At 41.2% G+C, this 23,778-nt stretch overlaps 1 protein-coding gene and 1 pseudogene across 2 annotated transcripts in view; one reads left to right on the top strand and one right to left on the bottom strand.

The window, feature by feature from the left end:
* The window catches only part of PPP1R12B (protein phosphatase 1 regulatory subunit 12B), a 217,146-nt gene that overhangs the window by 165,136 nt on the left and 28,232 nt on the right, over nt 1-23,778 (top strand). The window lies entirely within an intron of this gene.
* On the bottom strand, nt 696-23,170 carry LOC114221966 (ubiquitin-conjugating enzyme E2 variant 1 pseudogene; annotated as a pseudogene).

Genomic DNA, 23,778 nt, shown 5'->3' with positions numbered 1-23,778 from the left:
CTACAGTTATACAGCATTTATTTATTGACTTAAACATCTCATAGTTTAGGCTCAGTTCTGACTTTCACAAGTGCTAATAGAGAGGGTCTTTTCTGATCCCTTTAGCCAAAAGCACTTCAGAACTTAATTCTGTTATTGTATTTCCTTTTTTGTAACAAAAGAACTTGAAAGGTATAGATAGGGACCATTTGAGATTGTGAAACCCCTCTGAGATCATTTTAATTTTAAAAGTAATTAATTCCAAGAGATTAGATTTTCTGTGATTTATAGGATGATAAAATAAAGCTTCTATGGGTTTTACAATCTAATAGAATTATGAGGTTTATTTTTAGTAGTTGTTCATAGTTGATATATCATTTTGCAGGTATACCCACCCCCTTCATATGCACGCACATCCCCTTATATTTGTATACTCTGCCCTCAGGAATTTTGAAAAATTAGTTTGGCTCTGAACCAAAGAGCAAATTATGTTCTTTCTAGCTGGCTTTTGTTTCACCTGTGTCTTCACATTCTGTCTGTCCTTATATACTCTTTTGTTGTTGTTGTTGTTATAGCACAACTTATATATTTCAAATGGACAAAAAATTAGTATCGTTTACAGTATCGTAAGATAAATTGCCTTTGAATGGGGGCTTCCTTTCCAGTACTTTGAGGTCTACAAGACATATCTAGAAAATGTACTACTGTGGAAAATGACTGCTTAAATCGAATGGGGGGGAGGGGGGAGGGCCTGTGGTTTCTCTTTTTGATTAATTGCTGTAACACTGTCCTTCAGGCGGCTGAGGGAGTTTCATGTTTTCTTTAGACATCATTAGGCGCCGGAGCTCTTGCAGGACAACTTTGATGCTATATGAATTCTGCCATTTTGCTAGCACTGATATGGCTCTTGGGTCCACCACTCCATTAGAACTATTAACTCCATTCATATTAATTTTTGTTACAAATCTTACAAAGGGGGGTGCTTCTGGGTATTTAGGTCCACATTCTATTTTAAGGCTGTATATTCGGTTTTCAGAAATTGTCCGAGCCCGTGATGGCTGCCATCTTGCGTCGCTGTCGCTGGAAGACCGGCCCCTTCTTCCTGTCCTTATATACTCTTAATCCTTGCCCTATTCAGAATCTTTACCAGATGAAGTTTTTAAGAAAATGTTTTCATCTATCCTGGATAAATATCAGGACCCCTTCTGCAGGCTCCTAGTCTGTATGGAATAGCAAATACAGCAAGCAGAGTATCTAAATTTTTTTTTTCTGTGAACTTAATAATACCATGTTTGATACCCAAAATGTAATATGCTTACAAATTCTAACTACAGTTTTCCTCTTCATAGGGTAATGGACACTGCTGATCTTGAGTATTGGTTTATTGGGGGAAAGGGAGAACCATGTTCTTCAACTAGGGAAAAAGAAAAAAAAAAGAGTTGGAATTCCAAACATGCCTTTTTGAGACGAGAGTCAACAGTCAACAGTCGACAGTCGACAGTCGTGGTGTACTGGTTCCTCTAGTTAAAGCCCTTTAGTGACATTCAAGGAATCTCCATTCATGCCTCAGACCAACAAAGGATTTGCAGGGTGCATTCGGGTAGTTTGTTTGTATGGTGAAACTCTGACAGTTAGACACTAGAGATGATTCTGGGAATTTAATCAACCATAAGAAAATCATTCTTTGGTGTTTGTCCACCAAATCCCACCAAAAAAGAAAATTTTGCATAGTAAGTAGGGACTTTTTGTAGTATTTTCAGATTTTACTGATCAAGCAATATAATATTGGGTCAGATTTAGTTGAGAGCACATATCTTCTGCCAGTTTGATAATTCAGGGATGAGAAAACTATCCTCCTCTCATGCCAAGTAGAAACTACTCTTTCTCTTCTCCCCAGAGAAGGACTTGTACTAGCTCTTTGTTCTTTGCTTTCAAACTTTTTTGACCATGACTCACAGTAAGAAATGCATTTTACACTGTGACCCAGTATATAGATGTGTTCTAACAGAAACAACGGTTCCATGAAAGCATACCCTTACTCTCTGTGTAATGTACTCTGACATTTGCTATTCTGTTTCACTTTTTATTGACCTGGTTGTGAACCACTAAATTGATTCATGACCACCTAATGAATCTTAGTTCATTGTGCCTTTAGCCCAAGTGATTGCTTACTGCCATTAAAAAAACAATTCTTTGGTGAACACAAAATCTTAATTATATCTGTAATGAGAGACTGTCTTTTGAAAGATATTTGGGGTTAAAAGAAGTTACCTCATTTGCCCCCATTTCCCACCCTTGTAATATGAAAGAACTGGGTGAGTTTTTTTAACTTTTTATTTTGAAACAATTTCAAACTTACAGAAATATTTTAAGAATAGTACAGGGGTGCCTGGTTGGCTCGGTCGATTAAGCATCTGATTTCAGCTCAGGTCATGATCTCAGGGTCCTGGGATGGAGCCCTGTGTTGGGCTCCCTGCTCAGCCAGGAGTCTACTTGTCCCTCTGTCCCTCCCCCCACTCATGCTCACTCTCTCTCAAATAAATAAAATCTAAAAAAAAAAAAAAGAATAGTACAAAGACCCTTGTATAGTTTTCACCCAGAGGCCACATTCAAATTTCACCGGTTGTCCCAATAATGTTCTTTGTAGCAGAAGGATCCGGTACAGGATCACACATTAAACCTGATTCTCATGTGTCTCTAGTTTGGTCTTTCCTTGCCTTTTGTGACCTTGGGTTGTTTGTTTTTGTTTTGTTTTGTTTTGTTTTAATATTTTATTTATTTATTTGACAGAGAAAGTACACAAGCAGGGAGAGAGAGAGAAGCAGGCTCCCTGCTTAGTGGGGAGCGTGATGCAGGGGCTCGATCCCAGGGCCCTGGGATCATGACGTGAGCTGAAGGCAGAGGCTTAACTGACTGAGCCACCCAGGCGCCCTGACCTTGGTATTTTTTAAGATAACAGGCCTGTCATGTATGTCCCTCAGTTTGGGCCCAGTGTTTACTCATAAGTATACCCAATTTATGCATTTTTTATTTATTTTTTAAAGATTTTATTTATTTATTTGAGAGAGAGAGAATGAGAGATAGAGAGCACGAGAGGGAAGAGGGTCAGAGGGAGAAGCAGACTCCCTGCTGAGCAGGGAGCCCGATGTGGGACTCGATCCCGGGACTCCAGGATCATGACCTGAGCCGAAGGCAGTCGCTTAACCAACTGAGCCACCCAGGTGCCCAATTTATGCATTTTTTAGTGTCGCAGAAGTGATCCTTTGCTCTTCTCGTTGTGCCTTAACAGTTTGTCCCACTACTAGTAGTGTTGAGCTTTGATCACTTGATTAAGATAATATCTGCTAGGTTTCTCCACAGTAAAGCTTCCTTTTCCTCGTTTGTGATTAATAAGTATTTTATGAGGCAATACTTTTGAGATTATGTAAAATCCAGTTCCTCATCCTATTTTTATCTACTAGCTTTGGTATCCACTAATGTTCCTTTCTTGGATTGATTTTATGTTGATGTTTGCCAAGTAGTGATTTTTCTGATTTCATTACTCCTTCTACTTTTATTAGTAGGCATTTTATTGTAAGGAAGAACTTTCTCTTGTTTCTTTTTTTCATTCATTTATATTAATGTGTGCTCATGGGTTCCTATTTTGTTCTATGGGTTATAACTTTTCACTATCATTATTTATTTTGATGCTCAGATTGTTTCAGGTTTGGCTTTTTAAGCAGGTCTCCATGTCCTTTTGTCATGTTCCCATTATTGTTAAAGTGCTTCCTTACTTTCTGACACAAGAGACCAAGGTTTGTTTTCTATCCCTGCCCCAACTCTGGAATTAGTTATTTCTCCAGGGAGCCCTGTTCCTTTTAATGGACAGTGGCACATAGAAGCAATGGTCTGGGCACTAGGTGTGCAAAATGCTGCTGGAGTGTTGCTCTTCCCACGTCTCTCAGTGCACAGAGCTAGGAAATACATATATAGATGCTTTACTTAGACACACGTGCACACGCACATTCTTACATCTTTAGTTATTTATGTCTGTATATATTGAAAATCACTAGTTCACACTGATACCTTTGATCCTGAGTATCACAAGGTTTATCCTAGGTTTCCCTATTTTCTTATTTATACCTGCCTTCTCCAGCATGGAGAAACCTAGCTCCCATTACCCTCAATATGTTTGTTTATTTGCTCAACCGCCCTGTATAAAGCCAGTCCCCTAATTAGACTAGGTTACTGCCTCTTGGTATTGAGAGGATCAGATGAGATAATGTATGTTAAAACACTTTTTTTTCCTAAGATTTTATTTATTTATTTGAGAGACAGAATGAGCGAGAGAGTACAAGCAGGGGGTGGGGGGCTGAGGCAGAGGGAGAAGCAGGCTCTCAACTGAGTCGGGAGCCCGATGCGGGGCTCAAGCCCAGGACTCTGGGATCACGACCCAAGCCGAAGGCAGATGCCCAACCGACTGAGCCACCCTCGTGCCCCAAAACACTTTAAAATATAAAAAAGTTTACCACTACCTAGAAGTAGGTATAAAAAAGAAGCAAAAATAGACAAGAATAATAGTTGGGAGTAGTAGACTTTTACATTTCCTCTTCAGTTGCCAGTGAGTAATGAAATCGCTGTATAAATCTTACAGAAACAGGTCAGGGAACCGACTGATCATACTTGTTCTTGCCATGTCTTTGAGGAATAATGTACCCTGGTGACTTTCATTCTGGAGAGTGAAAAAGTATCCCTCCTAATCCTTCCCTAGACAATCGTGCTTGCTATGGGAACGTTACTGTTTAGGTTTACGTCCATATTTCTTTTCTTTTCTTTTTTAAAGATTTTTATTTATTTATTTATTTATTTATTTATTTATTTATTTATTTATTTATTTATTTATTTGACAGAGAGAGACACAGCGAGAGAGGGAAGACAAGCAGGGGGAGTGGGAGAGGGAGAAGCAGGCTTCCTGCGGAGCAGGGAGCCCGATGTGGGGCTCGATCCCAGGACCCTGGGATCATGACCTGAGCTGAAGGCAGACGCTTAACCGACTGAGCCACCCAGGCGCCCCGTCAATGTTTCTTTTCTGAGTGAAAAGATCTAATAAAGAAAAACTCACTCTTACCAGATGAGATTAACTATATAAGTAGGATCTAAAACATAAGATTCATAAATCCGAATTCCCAAAATAATTGGCCTTTCAGACACAGTATAGTTCTGTGAGACTTGCTCCCCAATAAAACCTGAGTCTAGTTTCCCGATGACACTGGATTAATTGTGGTGGAATTGATCGGTCTTCTTAAGTTTTTTAGATTGGGAATGAAGTAAGACCTCTTAATAAACCCTTGTCAACCGGTATCCCTCAGACCAACCCCCAAGTAGCTGATCACTTCCCTTCATTTAATTTCACAAAATAGGTCGTAAAAATAAAGAAGATGTCAAGATAATTAGGGGAAAAAAGAGTGGCATGCTGGGACGATTTGAAGGAAAAAGTATAAATTTCGTGTAGGAAAAGGAAGGGCAGGATAGAGTTTCCAAGAGCTCAGAGAGAAGTGAGTTGTTACTTTGGGGCTAAACTCATTGGCTTAGAAAGCATTTGGCCTAGAAATGTTGGATAGGGTAGTGATGACAACAGAGTGCAAAAGATTAAATTTGAGATGTTTCAAGGCCAAATCCAAAAACCTTCAACACCAAGCAAATAAATTCCTTTCTTTTTAACTCTTAATTGTCCCTGTGGGTTATTCAGTCCTGTCGTCTTGCATTTCCGCTCCTGTCTCTGCTTTCTTTCTTCATTTCTGACCCTTTTCCCCTTACCTGTACCCCTTTCCCATCTTGTTCTTCCCTGATTATGGCATTTTAGAAAACTCTGGTAAGCTGTATACTCAGAGACTCAGCCGTTAAAGTCTCTAATGTACAGAGAGATTCCTCTGCAGTGGGCCAACGTTTCAATTTGCTGGGCTTCCTTGTGGTGCGGCAGGAATGACCTGTCATTCAAGTGGAACATAAAGGGCCTGAAGGTGCTTTGACTGATGTGTCTGTCAGGGCTTTGTTACTTAATAGATCCAGAAGTTGAAAAGTCCCCATTCTCATATTTAGCGAACGGTTCAGAGAAATTCAGCCGTTGAAACTGCTGCTTATTACTCTAACTGAAGCAGTGGATACCAGAAGGTTTGGTGGGTTTTGCCCCTGAGCATGTCCCCGAAGAGCCTCCCTTTATTCCTAGAAGCTGGCAGGCTTTCTTTTCCTCCTGCAAGTGGCAACCCGAATTCTGAGTTGAAAGTGAATCTTTGCCCTTGGCTCTTCTCCAGCATTCCTCGCTGAGCGAATAGGGATTTGGAATGTCAGAAAATAGAAGAGGGGAGGGGAAAAGATGTGTGTATGACTGTGAGTGTTTGTATGTAAAAGCAGCTTCGTCTGGGAGGACTTAGGGAAACTTCACTTCCTCAGATGGCTTCCTTCTCATAAACTCTTGGTTCCTTATTTGTATTTTTTTGTTTTTGTTTTTTGTTTTTTTAAGTTGTTTAACCTGAATTTATCACAGCAGTTCTAAACCCCTTCCAGCCCAGTGGAGTCAAGCTAAGGAAAGACAGCATGATTTCCAGAGGATTTCTGTTTCTTCCCTCTGGATAAAGTGACGGTAGTTCGTCCCAGGCTCGTCTCCGGCGGGATCCAAAGTCGTCTTTCCTCTGGGATTTAATCCAGTGTCATCGGGAAACTAGACTCAGGTTTTATTGGGGAGCAAGTCTCACTAAGAAGTGTCCTTTTGGGAGAATCAAGGACTCGATCTAGGCATAAAAGGTGTGGCTCAGCACAATACCCTCCATCGTAAGCTACCAGTCCCGAGCACTTGTGGTTGAAGCTGGACTGAAAATATTGATGGAACACGCCTCTCAGATTCTGTTTAACTGTGGACTGGTTCAGAGTGCAAGACTATAATTTACAGGGTGGCTTTTATCCTTTATTTAGTTCTCTCCAAAGTCTTCTTGCATCAAGTCAAAAGGAGAGATTCTGTGAGGGTAACCTGCAAGGGCAGTTTCCCAACTTTGCCTGAAGAATCCAGTGGTTGAGTGTCTATCTACCTCCTGAGGAACCATGTCCTCTTTATATACCCGAAGTAAAGAATTCACTCGGAATAGGAAATCTCAGTCTGATTCTCCCCCAGCATCTCCCTCCCCGACTGCCAAGACACTCCGAGTAAGCAGCATTTTATTTACGTATGTTCATAGTTGTGTCAAAGGTGGAGAATGTGTATGTAACTTGGGGAGTCAGGTTTGGAGCAAAGGCATTTCAGAGCATATGGGAATTGGTAGAGGAAAAAAGAAAATTTGAAAGTAAAGACCCTGTTAGCTTTTCTGCAGGAGGTTATGGTTCATAATACTTACTGTAGTCTTAAGTAAAAGCAGACTTAAATATGTCAGACTACAATTTCTGTCTTAGCTTTTAACTGTCAGTTGTAAGATTTTAGAGTCCTTGTCTTTATATCTTACAGGCGTTTCTTAATTTCTGTGGCTATTTTTAGTTGCTCCCTTTCCTGTTTTTTTTTTTGTTTTGTTTTGGTTTTTTGGTGGGTCAGTACTATGTTTCTAGAGAAAAATCTCCCAAATGGCCATGAAACTATATACATTAAACTTCAGTTATGTGGAAGTTCCTCATGAACGTTTGTGCAGGAGTGTATGTGAGAAAGAGTATGCCCTTGCCTGTTTTATGTGTCCGTTGAGTGATAGCGAGAAAAAATGAAATGAGCAAGTAGTTATGGACACTCAGAGTCTTTCCTACTCCTCGGTCACCATCAGGAAGTTCCATGCTTATAAACTCAGAGAAAGAACTCCTAGCTATTGACAACCAGCTGTATGGAAGTGTTTGTAATATCCTAAGCAGATCCACTTGAGTTTTTTTCTCGAGTGTATGTTTCTGTAGAAGCGATTTGCATCTGATTTAGTGTCTTCCTCTGTAAGAAACTGACACAAGCAAGGACTGCTACCAATAGCAAGCGATGGAAGCCCCGATGGGCATATTAGGTAGTAGGCAAGGTAGCAGTTCCTTCTTAGGGAACAAGATTGTGCTCTACTGTATGTACAGAATAGCAAATATGATGGTCATAGCTTCCTTATTTGGGGAACTGTGGGGGAAGAATCTGCAAGAAACCTGAATTGACTACTGCATTTCTGAGTTATTTTATATTCATTTTCAGTGTCTTTCTCATGGGATAAATTATCATGGAGTGGCGTTTGCTATGTGACATGTTGGTCTAGGACATCAGCTAGGGATGTTTAGTCACCAGAATACCAAAAGGATTTTGTTATAAAGCTATTTCATTCATGACTTCTTTTGGTGAAAGGACTGAGAGGCTCCAGTGTATATGTCACCATTGTTGAGTTCCAGGAGAGTTTCATAGGCTGCTGCCTTTCTTTTCTAAGGAGCCGTAGAGTGTGGGGCACCAGGGTGGCTCAGTCGGTTGAGTGTCCACTTCAGGTTTCAGCTCAGGGTCGTGGGATCGAGCCCTGCGTTGGGCTCCGTACTGAGCATGAAGCCTGCTTGGGATTCTCTCTCCTTCTCCCTGTGCCCTGCCCTGTTCACACGTGCACACTCTCCCTCCCTGTCTGTCTCCCTCTCTCTCTCAATTAATTAATTATTAAAAATAAAAGGGACTGTAAACATATACTTATTAAAAAAAAAAAAAAAGCAGCCGCAGCCACAGAGTGCTTCCCCCTCAGCAGCTGTTGGGTACTTTTTGGTGGCTCCCAATTGAGGTCCACAAAATGGAGCACTTTTAGTTCAGTAGTGTTTCCCTTTGCTCCCGTCCCTCTTATCAAACTCAGCAGTATCTTTAGTGTAAAGAGCCCATTGTTAACATTTGTTCACTACTGTAACCACAGTTCCCGGAGCAATGTGTGATACCTCATGAGCATTCAACAAAATCTGTTTAGTGACACACACGCCTTTTCCCTTTCTGTTTGAAGCCCATTTCTTCTTTACAGTTAAGTACTACTTTCTTCTTGTCACAGTCCTAATGGCTGTCATCCCCCCTTTCCACCCTCATTCCATCATCCCCCCATCCCTGACTTTTTAGACAGAGGTCATTGTGGGAGAGAATTTGAAAATTTGGATTACAGGAAACCAGCACATGGATGGCCTTAATAAGAGACTGCTTCCCAATTTTAGTGGTCAGTGGCTGTGGATTCCCATAATAGCATCCACTGACTGTAACCAACTTCCAGGTCCGCATAGCCTTAGGCTCTACTTTAAAGAGTTGATTTTTGTATATCATTCATGTTCTATTATATTGCTTGTGCCTTTACTATCTGAGAGAGTGAAAGATATGCAAGACTAATTTGGAGGCTGTTGACACTCTGAATGGGTTATAAAACTAAGATCTATCTGTTAAGATTCCCCTGTAGCCTAGTTTCCTCTCATGTCCTAACTAATTAGGGTGCTGCTTACAAACTGTTTTTTTTTTTTAAGATTTTTATTTATTTATTTGACAGAGAGCACAAGTAGGCAGAGAGGCAGGCAGAGGGGGAGGGAGAAGCAGGCTCCCTTGCCGAGCAGGGAGCCCGACGTGGGGCTCGATCCCAGGACCCGGGATCATGACCTGAGCCTAAGGCAGCCGCTTAACCGACTGAGCCACCCAGGCACCCCACAGATGGTTTTGAATGCTATGACCGTCCCTCTTCTCACTCCGTATGTGGTGGCAGTGTTGCGCTCATATGCCTTCTGATGCCCGGTTATTTAACTGGCTGCTGCTTCACCTGCATTACCTCATTTAACCCCCAGCTACCCTGGAAAGTGGGTGTTGCTATCACCATTTTACCTATGAGGAAACCGAGATACATGGAAGAGAAGTGGCTTACCCACATCACTCAGCTAGTAAGCAGCAGAGCCTGGTATCTCTGGCTCCAAAACCCATATTTATCCACAACAGTGATTCCATACCAAATACACTGGAAGGTTAAGGACATTCTAGGGTCAAAGATGACAGTTAGAAGCTTGGGTAGCTGTGGGAATCCAAAGTTCAGGCAACTTTGATTTCAGGAAACTGAAATTGCAGGCAGGAGGAAGGCAGTGTCTACAGACCAACAGAGGGAATTGACAGGCTCTGCTGAATCTCCCATGCCTGATTCTCAAATCCTAGTCAGAGCATATGAAACCGTGGATCCCACAGAGCCTGAGACCTTATGGGCTACAGGTCTTCATATTTCAGAGGCAGAAATACTTGAGTAAAGATGCTGGGACATGTCTGTGTGCATCTCAGAGTTACAATCAGAACACCTCTTTCTCTCTCCTCATGCAAACTTGTGCACATTCGGTTTTCTGCTAAAAGTTGCACAAAGAGGTGTAGCCTCTGAAGCCAACATTCTTCAAAACAAATGATTGAAATTTTGAGCCAGTGTATAAATATTTAATTTTCTTCTTACTGTTGGTAAAGAGGCTAAATATTAAATGGTTCCATATAAGGAAAATGCTCTCAAAGGGAATTTTTAAATAAAGGCTATTCACATGGGGAGCATATTTTGGACACCTTGCTCTTAGCCAGATGTTCAAGAAGCAGTGTGGGCAAACTAAACTGTAACTCAAACAGGTATAATTTTTAACTTGAGAAAACAAACAGCAGGATGATTTATCAGTCCTGGAAAACTGAAACTATCTTATCAGACCTTTACTTTTCAACTCTCAACAGCTTCTGATACTTTTAACGTTACATAATTCAATGTTTCTGTACTCAGTAAACTAGGGCCCTTCTTAATAATATAAAAATGTAATGCTGGCCTAGAGATTGTACAGCTAGCACCCTCCCTAATGAAAAATCACTTATATAGGGAATAGTATGTCTTACCAGCTCAGATTTTACTTTCTCTAGTTTGTATGTCAAAAATAGTATTTTTCATTCTCTGAACACAAAATTACACTGTTAAACGTTTTTAAAAATATACCCCTCTTGGGGCACCTGGGTGGCTCAGTCGTTAAGCGTCTGCCTTTGGCTCAGGTCATGATCCCGGGGTCCTGGGATGGAGCCCCGCATCGGGCTCCCTGCTCAGCGGGAAGCCTGCTTCTCCCTCTCCCACTCCTCCTGCTTGTGTTCCCGCTCTCATCGTCTCTCTCTCTCTGTCAAATAAATAAATAAAATCTTTAAAAATACACCCCTCTCTTTCCATAAGGAAAATATTCATCATCCATTCTTTTAGTATCCGCACCCCCCGATCCTCCACTAAAGTGGCTATTCTGGGGCGCCTGGGTGGCTCAGTCTGCTAGGCATCTGCCTTTGGCTCAGGTCAGGATTCCAGGGTCCTGGGATCGAGCTCCATGTCAGGCTCCCTGCTTGGCGGGGTGTCTGCTTCTCCCTTCTCCCTCTGCCGCTCCCCCTGCTTGTGTGCACTCTCTCTCTCTCGCTCACTCTCTCTCTCTCAAATAAATAAATAAAATCTTTTTTATTTTTATTTTTTTAAGATTTTTATGTATTTGACAGAGCACAAGCAGAGGGAGAGAGAGGGAGAAGCAGGCTCCCTGCTGAGCAAGGAGCCCGATGTGGGACTCAATCCCAGGACCTTGGGATCCTGACCTGGGCCAAAGGCAGCCGCTTAACCAACTGAGCCACCCAGGCGTCCCAGATAAAATCTTTTTTAAAAAATAAAATGATTATTCTAAGTGGTATGCTCTTAGTATTTGCTGTTTTGGTCTCTGTTGACCCTGAATAGTGAAATAATTTTAAACAAGTCTTTTGGCTTTCACAGTAGATTCACACTAGTCCAACATCTCTTTTGTCTCTAAAATTCGTGGAGCTCCCTGAGTAACAGATCTACTCATCTCTGATTTTTTTACTCAGGGAAAGCAAAACAGCTTCCAGATTCAATCAGATTACTTTCTTCTCTTTTTTTTAAGATTATTATTTATTTATTAGAGAGAGCAAGCGCGCACGCATGCGTGCATAAGCAGGGGTGGGGGGCAAAGGGAGAGGGAGGAGCAGACTCCCCGATGAGCTCAGAGCCTGCCACAGGACTCCAAGCAGGCCTCCACAAGGGGCTCAATCCCAGGACCCTGGGATCATGACCTGAGCCAAAGTCAGACACTTAACCGTCTAAGCCACCCTGGTACCCCAGTTCACTCAAATTTCTAATGGAAACCATACCAGGTATTTATGTATGAGAATTTGAAGGCTTAGCCTCTGTTCTCACACTCTGAAGCAACTACATGAGGTGCTGGGTTCACACAATTAGTAGAAAAACTTCCTTTTGATGTAATTTTCTAACGCTGAAAAAAAATAATTCTGAACTACAAATACATTAGACACTTCTAGTTCTTGTTTTTTACTCACTGTTTATATTATCGGGTCTCAAGTATATTAATTCTTTTAACTTAGAAATTAGTCAATTTAGATGGTTTAGCAGGTCTAAATCACCTTGAAAACAAGAGCCAGGTAATCATTTGTCAGTGCTCTCAAATTATTATTTGCTAATTTAACAAAACATTTTTCAATACAGGTCTATCCAAAGATGATAAAATACTAAAGAATGCCCACATTGTAGGGCTTAGTTGATATTTATTATATTGAATAGTCTTGAAGTAAGTAGGTCATCAGCTGAACTCTGGGAATCTCTTAATTAGACAGATTTTCATTGAATTGGTTGGTTTTTACAATAGGATTGGACCTGCATCTATAAAACAAGGTCAGTAGCATTTCCCATTTAATCTGGATTGCTATTCCTTCAGGATTTATATCTCAGCTGAAAATATGGAGATTTTTCGTAAGGTTTTTCACCCCAGCCATTAATATCAATAAAGGGAACAATTAACCAACTTTTGTTTTATAACCAGCTCTACAAACTAATCAGAGAACATTTGATGAACAAGTGAGTGATAAAGGATTGCTGCTTTCACAAGACCTTGTCTGTGTGGCCGCTCAGGTTAACAGGCTCCGCTCTTCCTCTTAGCCTCCCAGACTGTCAGTATTGACAGTCATTCTTTGCATGTCCTTTCTGTTCTCCTGTGGCAAACACCAAACAGTTCTTTAGCGTATTATCTTATCCTTTCTACCTCTCATACTGCATGTGGGCACTACCAATCTGGAATTCATTTTTTGCTTTGCTTTATAATCCATTGTCACGGAATGAGAAACATTTGTCTAGGTGAATAAGGCTAATTAATGGTGCAATCTATTAACCACTTTTTCTTCCTAATGAAAACCACTAGCGTATCTGTTTTCTTTTTTAATTCCACTCAAGAAAAGTCAATAGCAGTAATTCTATAACCCAAGGAATCTCCTAAGCAAGAGTAGTAGAACCTGTAGAAACAAAAGCAGTTCCCCCATTTGGAATCTTAGATAGATAGTGGACTAGTTAACCCATGTTCTACATAAAGCTGGATGAGATGGCATCTGAAGTCATGGTTTTTCAACCAGAGAGACTGGGAGTTTTGAAGGCATCAGTTCCTTTCGTGGAGTTTCCATGACAACACAGAAATGCAAGCCATGTCCTATCCTTGGCTGTCCACAATTTTCTGGTTCCATGATAAATGTTTATCAAGGCCACCTACTCTATTTTGAATCTTCCCACCATTAACATTCCTTGAGCATCTGCTATGCAATAGGCCCTATCCTGGACACTGGAATTCAGAAATGATGGATATAGTCCCTGCCTTCAAGGAACTGACAGTCTAACTGGGGAGATAAAAAAGAAAATCAAGTCCAGGGTGTTTTTTGTTTTAGGAGATCAGTCAAGTGTAAATGCCAGATGCTTAATAAGAGACCAATAGAAGATCGGTGGTCAAAGAAGGAGGAAATTATATTACAAAAGTGGGAAAAAATATATGAGAAAGTATAGGATTATTTTGAGAGCTGCAGATCAGTGTGGCTAGAACAAAAGATATATTTAGCAGTATAATAGGAAGTGAAACTGGAGACATAGCAAGAGCCAGGTCATATGGGGCTTAGTATGTCATTCTGAGGATTTGGGGAGTTATCCTGTAGGATAAAGGATTAAAAAGTTGAAGTAAAGTTGCTGTGATCAGAATTGCTTATTTGAGAGATATTTCTGGCATCTCTGGAGGTTGGATTGTAGAGGGAGGGTCTGGAGGTTAAGTCCATTGACCCGAATGCTATACTCCAGGTGAGAAAGGATAAGGGCCTGAACAGAGACATTCTCCAGGCAGAACAAAGAAGCATTCAGCTATTTAGAAGGCAAAATTGACAAGAACTGGGAATTGATAGAATGGGGGTAAGGACGAACCTGTGAGAGGGCAGAGTCAAGGATGACTCCCAGGTCTCTGGTCTAGGTGACTCAGTAGAAGATGGCTTGACAAAACTTAGTTGGCATATGCAGGAGGGAAAAAAAAGGGCATGAAGTGGGGGAAATGATTTCACTTTTGGGTATGTTGAGTTAGAGGTTTGGAACATTCAGGTAGTGATATCCAGGAAAAATTTGGTCTAAAGCTCAGGAGAAAATTATGGGCTGAAAACATTGATATTTATGACTAAGTCATGGGAGTGGTGAGCTTGTCTGAGGAGTAGATGTAGCATAAGGAAAGAGCTGAGAATAAAACCTTGGGGTGGGGCAGGTAGTAACAACGTGTGGCTTCTTCCCATCATTTTTCCTATTCAGTTAACTGCGCAGAAAGCAAAAGGTCTTATATATTGTTTGTTTGTTTGGAGGTATTGTAGTCAACTATGTTACAGTGATAAGCTTTAGTTCCCAAAGAATCCAGAAATTTAGGTCATCAGTTTAGGGTTCTAGTTTTATTTTCTGTATATAATCAGCTATGCGAGCTGGGGTGGTTTTTCAAATTTGAAAAAGCTCCCAACTTATTCAGCATTGTTTTTTACTTCTCTATCTCAATCATAATATTTGTGTGAACAGACAACTAATTATCATCAGAAGACCCAAGGGAAGCAATTGGAGTTGGCTTTCATCTGCCTTTTGTTCTTTTTTAGCCCTTTTTCTCTTCTTAACCTGTTTATTATGCAGTGAGTGGCAGTTATCCACAACTGGGGGATTAGTTCTCATCACAGCCAGTCTTTGGTTACACAATGCAGGGAGTTCTACCAATGCAATGATTAGATAAAGATACTAAAAGTGTGTCTGGACTTTAACCTTTATGGCTCATTATGAAAACATTTTCATATAGGAGTTTTTATACCTTTGTGTTTATTAACTTCATATGGTTGGTTATCTGGGAGAGAGTATAACTATCCAGAAAGTAAAATAATGACCTTAAACGTCTGTAGGTTAGAAAGGGTAAGTAGGAATTAGACTGGATTATCAAAATCTACAATAATCAAAACCCTTTACTTGAGTGCCAAGGAATTTGTTTGAGCTTATTATTCTTGCAGCCAGCAAGCATTGGCAGAGCCAAAGGACCAAAGAGGAATGGGAGAGAGAATAGAAAAACAGAGAAAACTGTAGTAATATCAATACCTAACGTTTATAGAACATTTGCTATATGCCAGGTACAGTCCCAAGCACTTACATTTATTTTCTCATTTAGTGTTTTTGATAACATTATACACTGGGTACCATTTCCCCTACTTTACTGATGAGAACACTGAGGCAGAGAGAAGTTAAATAACTGTGGCCCTAACAAGGTCCCAACTTGTGCCAGACTTCTTACAAGTCACTCATGATAGTATCATTCTTCATGACCGCCTAGTTTCAAACTCCAGACTGATGAACCCGTTAGGCCTGTTCTTTCCATGAAGCCTTGCTGAAGATCTCTAGTCAGTATTGGTCGCTCTCTTTTCTGCTTTTTTATTTGCTGTATGTAGCAGAAAGTCTAGTGTTTGATCCCTTTCTTGCATCACTGCCTCATTGTTTTATGGATATGCTTATCTTTCCTCCCCAAAGAGGAGCTCTTTGACATCAGAGAACCATGTCTTAGATTCTGCACTTATCTATTTTATTCCTCTAAGTATCACTGACAGAGCTGGGCACACAAAGGCATTTAATATAAATACAAGGAATGAACACTGTTGCCTAATTAAGATCTGATCTCTCTGTTCCTATCCCATTTGGCCACCTGGAAAGGAGTCAAAGGCCACACACTAGAAAACCCTATTTCTGGATTGAAGGCCAACCATAGGTCTTCCCAGGACAATTCAGATACCTGTTTATTGCAGTTTCCTAGTGCATCTATAGCTCTAAAATATGTAAGTTAATATTTTGGCCTCTGTGGGGACAGAAAGAGAAGAGGCTAAGAGCAGAGGGAGTCCCTGACCTTCTGTGGGACCTACTTAGAAGTAAAATGGTTTACCTTATGTTATTTAGGTTCCCAAGTATTTCCTCTTGAAATGTGAGGTCTGGAGAGCCTCACTAACCCCTTTGCAAAGGTTTTGATTCATAGCCTAGTCCAAATTTAAAATAACTGCTGCCCAAGCAGGCTGTTATACAATGACATTTACCATGTAAAAAAAAAAAAAAAAATCCATCTTTTCCCAGGCTTTGGGAATGGAGAACTTAATGCCTAAAAGAGGTGTTAGTGGTGGTTAGTAATAGCATCTATTGAAGAGTGTTTTTTTTAAAAAAAGATTAATTTATTTGAGAGAGAGAGAGAGCGAGTGCAAGCCAGGGTGGGGGGCAGAGGGAGAAGCAGACTCCCCACTGAGCAGGGAGCCTGACCGGGGGTCCTGGGATCATGACCTGAGCCAAAGGCAGACGCTTAATGCTTAACCGACTGAACCACTCGGGCGGCCCTCTACTGAAAAGCCTTAACAGAGGAGTGGGATGAGATCTGGAAGCTGACTTAGACTTCTAAATGTATGACTTCTTATATGCAGTACCTAACAGTATTTGGGGAGGGAGGGGGGAAGAGATGATTAGACTTCTTTACTCATGTGTTCACTAAGCCTTGCTCTTTTGAATTCTCTGAGTGTATTTCATGTGCTACCATAGTTTCAGGTGTCTGGGCACAGCAGTGAGGACCTAAAACTCTGAGCTCTTTGGAAAGTAAAAATATGTGTTAAATGTGAGAAATGTGACCCACCTGTTAGAGTCACAAGTTTTAGAGCTACTTATTCTCATTGGTCATTTTCCTCATCTGTGGTGTGCAGCATGTGAAAGGTTGGACAGAGAATGTGCCTGAGCCTGCAGATATATTCATGGTTCATAACAGTTTATGAGTTATCTTAAATATAAAATGGCTTGCCTTGGATATTTTAGGGAGGTCTTAGTATATGTATACATTTCCTTCTATAGTAAGTGTGATTTGTGAGTTCTAAAAAATTGAGAAATTCTTCAGTAGCTAGGAATATCCACAAAGAAAAGGTACAGGCCTGCATAGAAAATAAGAACTGTAAAATTCCAATATTCAGGTAGCATGATGTATAGATACAAAAAAGAGGTCTAGTTCTATAATTTAACAAACAATGATTTATCTTTTAAAAGATAGTGAGATGTCTAGGATAATGTGAGGTGGCATTACATCATCTCAATTCTACATACAATATTAAATTGACTGGATAGTGACAATCTGACAATGATACTTCTCAGAAATATTTATGTTATAGGGGCGCCTGGGTGGCTCAGTAGGTTAGGCGTCTGCCTACGGCTCAGGTCATGATCCCAGGGTCCTGGGGTCGAGCCCTGCATCGGGCTCCCTGCTCTGCAGGAAGTCTGCTCTCCCTCTCCCACCCCCCCCGCTTGTGTTCCCTCTCTCGCTGTCTCTCTCTCTGTGTCAAATAAATAAATAAAATCTTTTTTAAAAATAAAAATACATTAAATAAATAAAGAGGGATCCTTGTGGTAGTTGGGACTCTAAAATGGCTCCCCCGTGATGTCCTGGCCTAATCTCCAGAGCCCAGAAATATGATGAGATAGTTCCCCTCTGATTATGTTATGTGGCACAATTCCCCTTAAGACAGGGAGATTTTTCTGGGTGGGCTTGATCTAATCAGATGACCCCTTAAAAGCAGAGAGCTTTCTTGGCTGATGACAGAGGGGAAACCAGAGAAAAGTGAAGATGAAAAGGACTTGGTGTGCTGTTGTTGGCTTGAAGATGGAAGGGGCCGTGTGGGAAGGAATGTGGGCACCTCGAGGAGCAGTGAGCAGCCACCAGCTGACAGCCAGCAAGGAAGTGGCGATCGAAGACCTACAGCCACAAGAAACTGGATTCTGCCAACACCCTGAATGGTCTTAAAAGCAGATTCTTCCCCCAGAGCCTCCGGATAGGAGCCCAGCCAGCAGACACCTTGATTTCTGCCCAGTGAGAACATGAGCAGGGAACCCAGTAGAGCTGTGCTAGACTTCTGACCTGCCAAAACTGTGAAATAATAAATGGATGTTTTAAGCCACTACATTTTATTATGATTTGTCACGGCAGCAATAGAAAATGCAATTGAAATTTTTTATGATATTGAGGAAATACTAATTTTTTAGATGTGGAGAAAAAAACCTGATAGAGACCTCATCATCACTATCCTCTACTGTCACACCTTACGTAAATCTTAAGTTTTTATTCCACCCCTGTGTATTTTTCCAAATTGTGCAGGATCCCCAAGTATATTACTAGAACAGTATAGACTCAGAAAGATCCCTTTCAAAGCTAGACCAGTAGCCTCTCCTTTCACTTTCTCAAGAGTCCCATCTGTTTGAGTTGTAAAGGTATTCTTCCCTTAAGGCAGAAAGCTGGGAAACCTTCGTCTCTCTCAGACATAAGTAGGAAACGAGAATGATTCTTAAACTCAAGAAGTTATAGAATTATATTATTGTCAGTTAGCTCCGATAATGAGTAGATTTGCAGTGGCCCTCCAGATCGGAAAGGTCCGTGTTGCTTGCAGCCACACTCCCATCATTGACCTGTTCATCCCCAATCATTAATCTGAGAACACTGAAGGGAAAGGCTGGTTCTCTGTGGGCCATCCCAGAATAGCTCAAATTGTTTCCCCTGGCTCAGCTAGTGCACAAAAACATGATATAAAATGTTCTTTCTGCTTAGTCCCTTTCAGGGGAAATGTAAATAGGAGATTTTTTCCCATCACTGTGGGGTCAGGCCCTAACTCCAAAGGAACATAAGTTAAACCCCGTTCAGTCTTGGCAATAGACATGTGACTTGGTCTCATTCCTTTCCCTTGGGCCCAGCTTTCCAGAGCCACAATTTTATTTTAAACTTGGACAAAGGAGTTTGGTTTTAATTACGTGCCGTCCTGAACTCCTGATAACTTTTAAGTTAAAAGCTTTTGTGGGGATTTTTCTAAGCCAGTTTCTGGTGTTTTGAGAACCCTACACATTTCACAAATCAAAACCGGCCTGGTTCCTGTCCCTTTCCAGGATTGCCATCTAAATTAATGACGATCTTCACTCTGTTCTTTTATTAGAAACAGGTCCCAACCAATGAGATTATTATGGGAGAATTTCAAGAGGCATGAAAGGAGAGAGCCTGCTTCTTGGTTTTGGAGCACTTTTTAAAACTATGGCCTAACTAGCTAATCATTCTTTTTATCTCTGTTTTCTGTGTTCATACTGGTTTCTGAACAGCTTTTAGTCTCTTCCCCTCCAGGCTCTCATTCACAGTACCTAGTGCCCCCAGTTGGGCCGTAAAAGCTGTGAAAGTAATTCCTTCTATGAATGCTTTTTATCTAGTTCAGACACACCGAAGAGTCGCCTTAATGGCCATCATTCATTTGTCTTCAGTAAAAGGTAGAGGAACGATCTTTAACTAAAACACTTAGAGAAGTTCCTTCTCCAACTTCCTGACTAGAGCATGTAACATAATACGTGTGTGTGTTAACCTGCAAATAGGGTAGAATACTCATGCCTTCTCTAAAATATTTGATGTCATCATGTACAGGTAAGCTCTTCAGACCCTATTGAAGGAGTAGAATAAAAGTAACTGTTCTGTTTTTAAAAGTGAGAGCCCAGGGGGCGCCTGGGTGGATCAGGTGGTTAATCATCGGACTCCTGATTTTCGCCTCAGGTCATGATCTCAGGGTCCTGAGATCAAGGTCCGCGTTGGGCTCTGTGCTCAGTCCGCAGTCTGCTTGTCCCTCTCCCTCTGCTCCTCCCTTTGCTCTCTCTCTCTCTCTCATAAAAAAATAAAAGACAATAAAAATAAAAATAAATAAATAAATAAAGATCTTTTTTAAAAAATACAAATAAATAAAAGAGAGACCCAGCAGAGAAAGATAGGGCTATTGCCAGAACAACGGTAAGAGGAACTCACATTCCTAGCTTCCAGAAGATCCTAGATTTGGCTGGGGTCCCTGAGCCCTCTGTTGTAGGGCTTCTCCTTATTTGCTGCCCACTAGGCTGACTTCTTAGAATCTTCTCTTGGAAAACCTTCAGTGTTCATTTCCCTAGCCTGTGTTCTGCTTGCCTTTTATGATGTCACTTCCTGGCTTGCTGTTCCCCTGAGACCACTTAGGCAAACTCCCACTCTATCTTGTCTCCCTCTCTCCGCATTCACTCAGTAGTCTCCCTGCAGGGATGGCAGGCAGCTTTTTAGAATGAGAAGCAGTGTCAGGATAACAGTGAAGTATGCTTAGTTTGATCGATAGCAGGATGAAAAGGGAAAATTGAAGTTAAGCCTCTACCAATTCAGCAGCTCTGCTCCTTTGACCCAAGAAACCAAACTTTTCTCTCCCTAAGTCTAACCAGTGTTTTTTCATCAAATACCAGATTATCTAGAATATCAAGAAGCCAAGCAAAACAGTAGTTTCTAGAGGTATTCCACTAGTGAAAAAATGAGGAAGTATAATCTGAAAAGGTTTTTTATCAGAAGCTGGGAAATTGTGCCCTAAATCCTGTATATGTTTTATTGTTGTTGTTGTTGTTGTTGTTGTTGTTTGGGGGGAGGCAGGGGAGAGGGAGAGAGAGAATCTTAAGCAGGCTCCACACCCACTGCGGAGTCCAACATGGGGCTCAGCCTCACAACCCTGAGATAAAGAGTCAGCCGCTTAACCAACTGAGCCACCCAGGTACCCCATGTCCTATATACTTTCAGCCCTATAGGAGCTGGCTTGCCTTTCAGGCCTATAGGAGCACTCCTCTTAAGCTAATTTCTATTACAATGAGAACACCAGCGCCTTTAGAAATCCCTGTTGTCGTCCTTCTTTGAAATGATACTGTGTTATGGTAATATGCTACCTCTACTATACCCACATCTTGGTTCATGAGGTTTATATGCTGTCCTCTAATTGGTTGGGTTGACCTTCCCAGGACATAGCTAAGGTAGCCCTTGAAAGCTATAATTAAAAAAAAAAAAAAGCCCCAAGAAGTCCAGAGAGCTCCAAAAGTTAGGTAAAAGCAAGGCGGTGGGCAGGGTGGGGGGAGGGAGTGTCAGAAGTAGTGAGGAACGATCAAGGACTAACTTGGAAGTCCTGCTTTCTCGGATATCTGGATCTAGGCACATCGTCTCCCCTCATGTCTACCGGATCACTCATCACCTAGATACTTTTTTATTAAAGTTCACCCCAAAACCAATTGATAACACAAATCTTAACATGCCTTAAAAAAATGATAAACAGCAGACTGTGATACTTGCTTTTAGTTGCTCCTGGCAGGCAGAAATCGGTGTCATTCATCAGCTTCCTACTTGGCGGTCTGTGGGAAACATCTGCAAGTATGCCTGTAGGGACAAGAACTGGTATAGCTTGCCCAGGTTTGAGCACCCTTAGCATTACCTTCCTCTGCGTGCTGTCATCTGTGGAGAGATTTGTTTAGGCCTCTAGAAAACCCTGTGGAATCTACCTTTTCATATCCAGGAACCCAATTGCTGCTTGGTAGCTCTAACCTATTTTTTTGTTTTTAAGTGTTTAAATTTTATGTCAACCTCCTCCGTGGCCGCCGTACGGCATATCCAGCCATACTATACTGTCACATATCTGTCTGAGAACTTTCTTGGGGGTGACAACAGGATATAAATAGCTTCATAGTGTTTCCAGACTGTCCTAAATGAAAAAGGTTAATTATATGTCATTCTTATAGGAATAAATCAGTGGAAATGATTAGCGTGCTTTGATATCTATATAATGGCTAAAACTGATACCTGGTAAAATTCCAATTTCCTTGTCTTAGTGAAGAGAAACACTGTTTCTTCACTATAGAGGCAACTGTCAGAGTCTACAGGGCTGGCTGAACTTAAAGCTGAAAATGTAGCTAAAATCTTACCCACCAAATTAGATATTTACAAAGAGGAAACTAAAGCATTTTCAAGTGAGGTCCCACATTTTAGGAATAACAAAGTCAATAGATAAAGTGATTTGTCAGTAAATGAATCAGGTCTCAGTCAGTGAATACCATGCAGGGTAGACTTCTATTTCAGTTAGGAGGAAGCAAAAGAAGGCACAAGGCAGAGCAGTTTGATTATATATGGGTCCTTTTCCATAACTAAGAGATGGTGTGGCAGTTCTGTCTTTGGAGAGACTGACAAGAATAGTTCTCCCAAGGGCGGGGTGTGGGGAGAGAACGGTTCTCCCATATGGACAGTGAAGTTTGAAAAAGGCAGCTTTGCCTAAGTAGCAAGAGAAAGTAAATGGTTTCCTAAACTGTTAAATTGTTTCATTTGGTTGTCTGTGAGCTCAATTCCCTGAATCAAAGGTCCTAAGTTAACTTAACTACTCTGACATCAGCAGCCAATATAGTATTTTTACAACCATAAAGGGAATGGGGGAGGGGGGCAGGGCAGGAGAGGAAGCTGACATTTTAAGAATATACTTCCTCATAAGTATCACATTTAATTTTTACCATAAGAGTAGCTGGTAACTTGCACAAGGTCACATAGCTAGAAGATGTCAAAGCAACAGTTAGTGCTCAGGTCCAGCCAAGGATGTCACACTCTTACCCAGAAACATTAACAGTTTAGTTCAGTGAGTCTTCACTGAGCACCCATCGTGTTCTGGCACTGAGGATGTAACTGGGAATAAGTGCATGGATCACCGGTAAGGAACCCCCCGCCCATAACAACATGTCTTTTTTAAATGTATGGATGTATGTCTTTGTATTTCTCTAACCTTCTCTTCTCAAAATTCATGACTTTTAGGAAGCCTTTGTAGTTGGAGCCCACTGATTACCACCCTTACCTCCTTAGCACTTACTCACATGTGTTCCTTCCCTTGCTTCAGACAAGCTTGTTGATTATGTTCATGGTGCTCTCCTGACTCACGCAGCTTACCCTGTGTATTCTTCCTTGGTGCCTCTTCTGCAGGGCTTTGCACGCAGTAGGTTCTTAAATTCACTAGATCCTTAACATTTGCTGGTATGGAGTTCATTCTTAATTCATGAATCTTTGCCATGTCAGTTTACAGTTTTCCTGGGATATGAATTTGAATTCACCCAGATGCCTTAAAGGCTGGATCTTATCACTAAGCTGGTGAGTGGGCATCGCCAACAGTCTAGCATCTCAGTTTTCACTTGAGTAGACTTGAAACGTGTTTATACATTAAGTAATTCTCGAGAGGTGATTAAAATTTAGTTTCTTTGTTCCAAAATAGGATTCAAGTAAGAGAAACAACCTTAGTTAATGTTGATAAAGTAGTCATTGATAGTGTGGGCTAGGCATATGACTCTTCCTGAAGATCAGTTATAAATGTGAGACAGGGAAATTCCTCAATTCCAGATTCGTAAGTTTTAGGACACTACAACTCCCAAGTGTATGATAATGCTAAAGAGGCACTATATACTTTTCTTACTGGCTTCCCCATCTCCAGTGGGACACATCCTCACATTAAAAAGCCTTTGTTTAGTCCAGTGGTGCTTGACCAGGGCTGTACCACAGAATCACCTGGGGGACTTTTAAAAAATACATGTAATGGGGCGCCTGGGTGGCTCAGTCATTAAGCGTCTGCCTTCGGCTCAGGGCATGATCCCAGGGTCCTGGGATCGAGTCCCACATCGGGCTCCC

Source organism: Eumetopias jubatus, unplaced genomic scaffold (genome assembly GCF_037043125.1).
Source record: "Eumetopias jubatus isolate StellerSeaLion01/CBP00866 unplaced genomic scaffold, mEumJub1_p1.0 scaffold_12, whole genome shotgun sequence".
Taxonomy (NCBI): Eukaryota; Metazoa; Chordata; class Mammalia; order Carnivora; family Otariidae; genus Eumetopias; species Eumetopias jubatus.
This window is presented reverse-complemented; position numbering and strand designations above follow the sequence as displayed.